Source organism: Triticum dicoccoides, chromosome 2B, assembly GCF_002162155.2.
Source record: "Triticum dicoccoides isolate Atlit2015 ecotype Zavitan chromosome 2B, WEW_v2.0, whole genome shotgun sequence".
NCBI classification, from domain to species: Eukaryota; Viridiplantae; Streptophyta; class Magnoliopsida; order Poales; family Poaceae; genus Triticum; species Triticum dicoccoides.
The window spans coordinates 133,827,938-133,835,065 of record NC_041383.1 but is presented as its reverse complement, the minus strand read 5'-3'; the positions used below and the strand labels follow the sequence as shown (position 1 = coordinate 133,835,065).

General features: G+C 46.0%; 1 pseudogene; it reads right to left on the bottom strand.

Moving 5' to 3' along the window:
• Positions 1–5,223: 5,223 nt before the first annotated feature.
• On the bottom strand, positions 5,224–6,685 carry LOC119360601 (annotated as a pseudogene).
• Positions 6,686–7,128: the final 443 nt, after the last annotated feature.

Below are 7,128 nucleotides of genomic sequence, written 5' to 3'. Positions count from 1 at the left end.
AACTGACCGCGGCAGGCGACGTATGTCACCACTACCCTACCACAATCCGGGCAGGGGACTACAGGCAGGGCGACCGGCGGCAGGGGAATACATGCAGGGCGATCAGATCTGCACCTTGGTTGGCGTTCGCCATGAGCTGTAGCTTGGGTTCTTCACTCAAATTTGGGGAATCGAGTGAGCAGGTATGTACGGGGTAGCTAAGTAAACGAGAGGCGCCGGTGGACCGAACAAGCACTGTTTCCCACCATGTGTAACGGTGCAGCCGGTCGTAAACGGCAGGGGGCGATGACCCGCTGTGAGAAACAAACGGCCGTCCGAGACCAAGTTCGGTATATAAGTGGCTCATTAGTACGGTGTAGACGTACAGATAACCTGCAAGCCCTACAATACCACGTACGGCCCACATCCCAAAACGAGTGAATGGGTAGCGATACAGGGAGCATGCGTGCTCATCTGTGCCTATCAATTTTCAAATAAAGTAAAGGGTTTTGAAAGAACAATAAGGAAAAGGATTGTCCCTAAGCAATTGGATATGAAACATCAGTGATACTCATCATACTTGTGAGGGAGGGACCTAAACGATAGTGTCTTCAAACTTATATTACATTTTTTTTCAATATTTACTGTAGGGTAAAACCCCACAGCCCTTTATTAAAGAAATAAAATTGTACGAAAGGTCTCTTAAGCTACAAGCCTACACTAAGTCAAAACATACTTGCAGTTGCAACAGGGTATTAACCCAAGCAATAAGCTTATGTTTAGTGCTATCCCTGAGTCTATGAGCAAGTAAAAGAATATCATGTACAAAATTACATCTTCATGTGGTAAAGGTAGCCCTTGCCCTTCTGAAAGTTCTGCCATTCCTCAGGATCCATATATTCCATGCAGCCGTGAGCATAACCTCAAAGAAGAAGGGATGGCCAAATCTTGTTCCAACTTGGGAGACGCATTGCTAGATGTCAGAACCATGGCTCCAGTCAATTTGCAAATAATTCCATACTCTGCAGCTGAAGTTGCATCGAAAGAAGAGACGGCATTGCAGAAGTACACTTAAAATAGACTTTTGTTTCGCATTATCTATACCAAGTAAGAAAGCAATGTGTGTTTCCCTGAACTTTTTTCATACGTTCACTGCCGAAAAGATTATTTTTGTCCGTCGTAGTACTAAATTATTGTACGTCCATCTGGTAAAAAAGGAAAAAAAAAAAGCTTTGTCCAGAATTTCATACGTGCGACGCGCCTTGAGGCCCAGCGAAGCCAACCGATATATTTTCCTGCCCACATAGCTAGGAAGACACTATTTGCCGCACATGGCGGGAAATAGTTGGAGACACATACAAAGCGCCCAAGACTTAGCCGGCCTGTTTCCCTTTTTTCCTGTATTATTTTTATATTTTACTTTTTCTTTCCCTTTCTCGCTTTTTTTTACTTTTTCTTTCTTTCAGTTCCAAGTTTATTTTTATTTTTCTAATTTTTTCATATATTCAAGACACGTTTAGGATTTCATTATTCTACAGTTTTTTGAAAAAAGTTCAGCATTCCAATATCTTGTTCATGTTTGACAAATGTCCAGAAGTTTATTTTTCCCTCGTTCCAAATTGAAAAAATATATCCCATTTTTTCAAAACCTTTTGTGTTTTCAAAATTTGTTTGACATTTTCAAATAAAACTTGCATTTTAAAATGTTTGAAATTCTAAAAATATTCTTGTATTAGTGAAATTTCACTAATTGAAAATAATGTTCGTTTAGAAAATACACATTTTCTAAAAAAATCTTAATTTTTAAAACACGTTCTAGTTTCTAAAATTATTCAGAAATTGAAAAGGTTCATATTTTTAGAAAAGTTTCATGTTTTTCAAATTATTTGTGGATATTAAAAACGTTCCGTTTCAAATTTTGTTCATGTTTTTTTGAAAAATGTATGGAATTTTCAAAAAATGGTTCACAATTTTGAAACAGTTCAGGATTTAAGAATTTGTTCATATTTTCATGAATGTTCGGCAATTCATAATAATAATAATAATTAGAAAAGTTCAAAAAAATCAAAAAATCTTTCGAACTGTACGCTGCAGTATGTTCTTATATACTTGCACTGCCCATTGGTTAGCAGGATCTGTTTGTTCGAGTGGATGGCAACACTTTGTCGGGTCATTGAGGTTCTGAGCTCGATCCTTCCACTTGTCATTTCTTCTGGATTTTTGCTCGCGCCTTACAGACATGTCATTTCGGTGCCTGAGCCTTTCACAACCCACGCAATTTAGCCGGCCCAACTACCTGGGAAATAAGGGTCGTATCAATTTATGTACGTGTGCGAAACTACATGTATAGTAAGCAGGATGAAGGATGGATGGATTATGCTGGACGAAGGATGGATGGATTGATACATGAGTTAGCTAGAAAAGGACGCTGAATTTCTTGAGGATTGCTACCTGAGGAAAAGAGAAGAGTAGGAGAAGACCTGGCTCACTCCCATATTATGAAACTTCACACCTTAAATTCCCTCGATTAAGGAATGGAATAATAGCGGAGTAGAATTAACTCCGGTTATACTATATCGACGGCTTGTACATGAAAAAAGAAGACTCGCCTCACTTCCATATTATGGAACTTCATATTTTGAAATCATGTCAAATCAATGGAAAAAGTAGATTGAATAACTCGCTAGCCTTTTCAAACTTCATACCTTAAATCCCCTTGATCAATGAATGGAAAAATATCGGATTGATTACTTCACGTGTGATGAAACCGGGAACCTAAATGTTTCTTATCGGCATGCTCGCATGGTTATGCTTGCATATATAATTCTAACTAAATTATCGCGTGGCAAGTGTGATAAGCAATTCCAAACTATCAACAATTCTAACTAAATTTAAATGCACACTATTTTTTCTCCCGTTGCAACGCCGTGCATATGTGCAAGTTATTATATAGAGAGAAAATTATATTTTTCATCCCTCAACTCTTGGTGAAGTCTAGATTTGGTCCCTCAACTTCAAAATCAGACAACTTGCACCCCCAACTACCAAAACCGGACAAGGTTCGTCCTCGGTCTCGGTTCTGACCGGTTTTGGTGCTAAGTCAACCCTGGTTTTGACCGGTGCTCACTGAAATTCGCATAATTTTTTGTATCCGTGAACTTTTTGAAATTCACACACACTTTTAAAATCCACATAATTTTTTCAAGGTCACGTAATTTTTTCAAAATAAACATACTTTTTTCAAATCAGTAAACTATTTTGAATTTCCATACTTTTTCAAATTCGTGTTTTTTTAATTTGCGTACTTTTTTTCAAATCCGCATATTTTCCCAAGTTTGTGTAATTTTATCAAATCCAAGTATGTTTTTCAAATCCATGAACTGTTTCTGAAATTCGCGTACTTGTTCCAAATTCGGATACTTTTTAAAGTTCACGTATTTTTTTCTAATCCGTGTTCCTTTTCCAATCCAGGATATTTGTTTGAAATTCACGTACTTGTTTCAAGTTGACATTTTTTTCAAATCCACATATTTTTCATAGAAAATATCCAAATCCACGTACTTTTCTCAACTTCGCATAAATTTTTCATATTCATGAACTCTTCCAAAAAAATGTACACGAATATGAAAAAGTACGTCAATTTTTAAAAATTACATGAACTTTCAAAAAGTACTCAGATTTGAAAAAAGAACGGGGATTTGGAAAAAGTACAAATTTTTATAAAGTTCACACATTTGAAAAAGTACCCGAATTTGAAAACATTATGTGGACTTGAAAAAAGTATGCGAATTTGAGTCATCACGGTCAAAACCGGGGTGAGACAGCACCAAAACCGGTCAAAACCGTGAACAAGGATGAATCTTGTCCGGTTTTAGAAGTTAAGGGCGCAAGTTGTTCAGTTTGGGAGTTGAGGGAACAAATCTAAGACTCCGTCAAAAATTGAGGGACGAAAAAAAAAATTGAAACGCGGCAAAAGATTTGCCATTTTCATTGATTAAGAGGTTAAGGCCCATGGCCGAATTACAACTATCACTCTCGCGGCATTATGTGACTCAAGTGCCTCGCCCCCGCCATGCTCCAAAGCGACGCCTCCTCTTTAATCCTAGCAACAATGACTCCAACCGGGACAGCAGTATTACGAAAGATCCATGCATTCCTCTCATTCCACAACTCCCAAGAGATAAGAAGCATCAAGGAAGCAAGTGGTCTTCGCGATTGTGTCTTCTTGGTAGCATTGTGGCTCCACCACTCTTTAATGAAAGTCGTGTCACACCAATCACTAGAATGCACATCATGGAGACCCAGCCAATCTTTGATCATGCGCCAAACTCTCATAGTGTATCTGCACTGGAATAGAAGGTGGGCCGCTGACTCTTGAACCTGCTTACATAGGGGACAAATGTTGCAGTTTGGCCACCCTCGGCATTGAAGCCTATCCGCTGTCCAGATCCTATTGCTAATTGCCAACCAAGCAAAGAACTTGCATTTAGGAGGCACCCAAATCTTTCAAACGGTCGATACCATCTCAGTGTCAGTATGGCCAAAGAACTGCGCCTTGTAGGCCGACGTCGCCGAGTAGTGTCCATCAATGCTGAACTTCCAGGTGATAGTGTCGGGTGTGTCCATGTCGAGGTGGATATGGGGGACCTTCTCCCAAAGGGTGACAAACTCAGAGAGGTGCTCGACAGTGATGCCGCGAAGGATGTCCACCTGGGAAGTCCAGAAGTTGTCGTGCCGAGCCATTCGAACTGAGCAATCCCATCTAGCCAAGGAGACTCCCAAAACTTGGCACGCGAGCCATTGCCAACTTCAACCTTGGTAGCTGCAGCAAAAATATTTCGGTCATTGTCATCACAAGGGGTTCCCAAGCCAACCCATGGCTTGTCCGGGTGGAGCCACCAGGCCCATAGCCACCGGAGACGAAGGGCGATGGCAAACTTGTCAAGATTTAGGATTCCCAGGCCTCCATGCAGTTTGGAATTTGCACATTTGTTTCCAATTTATCTTGCATTTTCCACTTTTCTCTTATATAGATAAAAACACACGACCGAACAAGATGACGAGGAAGAAAACCTCTTACAAGCATTATCAAAGAAAACCAGACAACATATACCGCAGTGCAAACGATGCACGAGAGATGCATTACTAACGCCACGACCTCGTTGTCTAGCACAAGCACAACAGTGGCCGAACTTGGTGCTTCTTTTGATGTTGTGTACGCAGGAGCATAGCACCGCACCGCTTCTACAGCTTTGCGAGAGCGTGACCAGGAACCAACGGTGACTTGCTCTTGTCCGCATCAGGTTCAGTGACAGTCCGACTGGTGACGGTAAGCCCCTTGGTCACCTCCACCTTCAGTCTCTCCAACGCCTGCACCGGCAACCTGGTCGGCACGTTGACGCCCACCTCACCGGCTTCGTTCCTTCCCTCCAAATGGAACGTGGCCAGAATGATCGTCGCCGGGCCTCCGTACACCGGCTTGCCCCACCCGAAATCCACCGCCATCATCCCCCCTTTGGCCATGTCCGAGATGAGGTACGTCCGGGCCTTGGGGAACGCCGGCCTCCTGTGCGCCGCGTTGAAGCCGGCCACCGACTGCACGTACCCTTCCTGCTCCGCCCGTGCCTTGGCCTCCAGCAGCAGCCGCAGCGCCTCGCCCAAGGGCCTCCGGCACAGCTCCCCGGCGGGCGCGCACGCCGAGGCGAACGCGAACGAGTTCCCGTAGTAGCCCCTCGGCAGGCGGTGGCGGCTCCTGTTCCTCACCCGGCCGTTCACGAACATGTGCAGGCGGACCAGCTCGTCCGGGCCGTACCGCAGCGCGGCGGCGCGGCACCGCCACATGAAGGCGCCGATCAGGTCGAACCGCGACGCGGCGGTGCGCAGCGCCGGCGGAGCCTGGCACCGGAGCGCCTCGACCTCCCGGGGCCCGAAGAAGAAGGTGTGCTGCGAGAAGGTGTCCGAGGAGGAGACCACGTCCTTTCCGGGGTCGGGGAGAGGCGCGTACTCCACGTGGTCGTGCGTGATGGCCGGCGGCCAGCTTGCCGTGAGGAGCTCGCGCTGCCACACCGGCCGCACGGTCGGCGCGCCCGGCACGCCGCGGGTGAACTCCGTCAGCGCCGTCAGGAACTGCACGATCCCCGGGCCGTCGGCGATGCAGTGGCATATCTGGAACCCGAAGACGAAGCCGCCGCACGTCAGCCGCGTCACCTGAGCAAAGAGCAATGGACGGTCGACGACAACGGCGGCCGCGCTCTCCTGCTCGGGCAACAGCTCGTCGTAACACGGCACCGGCGGCGCCACCGAGTCTCCAAAGTCTTCCATCCGGACGTCTGCGTCCGCCTCGACGAACACGACCCCCTCGCCGGTGCACTCGACCACGAGCTTCCTCGTCGGCTGGAGCTCCCGGAACCGGCCGGCGAGAGGGTAGTAGTGCACGAGCGCCTCCGAGATCGCCGACTTGATCACCTTCGCCGGGTCAATGCCGGACTTGGAGGCGTCGCCGCGGTAGAAGAAAGCGCCGGAGCGGTAGAAGCGGAGGACCTCCTGGTCATCGATGTCGGAGAGCACCTTGAACTCGTAGGGCGTGGGCCTCGCCGGCGCCACGAGTTCGCGCTCGCCCCGCCGGACGGACAGGGTCGTTAGTGTCCGTGCCACAGACATTTTCTGGGAAAGAAACTTGCTTGAGCGAATTGGTTTCTCGATGCATGATCCCATATTATATAGGCAGGCGCGGCGATGCGGGCGAGCGGAGAAACATTTTTCAACGATGAGTTTGAGACTGAGATTACATTGGGTAGTTCTTCACAGAAAATGGTTATTACCACTGTCAATCAGGGCACAGGCTGTATGTGTAGCTAGGTACGGCGATCTAACCCATGCTCAACATGCATTGGCGCACAGGGTATTTTCGTGGCAATTCGTATACGAATCTAGCATCTTTCCGACAGCTGAGTTTCAGGATACTATTTCCATTACGTAGTAGGGGTACTATATACGTACTGCGCGTTCTGGCATGTCGGATTCTCCGAGCCATATAAATATCGTTCTGGTTTTCTAATGCAAGTATACGTCTTTGATCACGTCACTAGTAGAAAAGGGGTATTGGTCCAGGCCGGGTCAGCCTATTAGTCCCGGTTCAATCCAGAATCG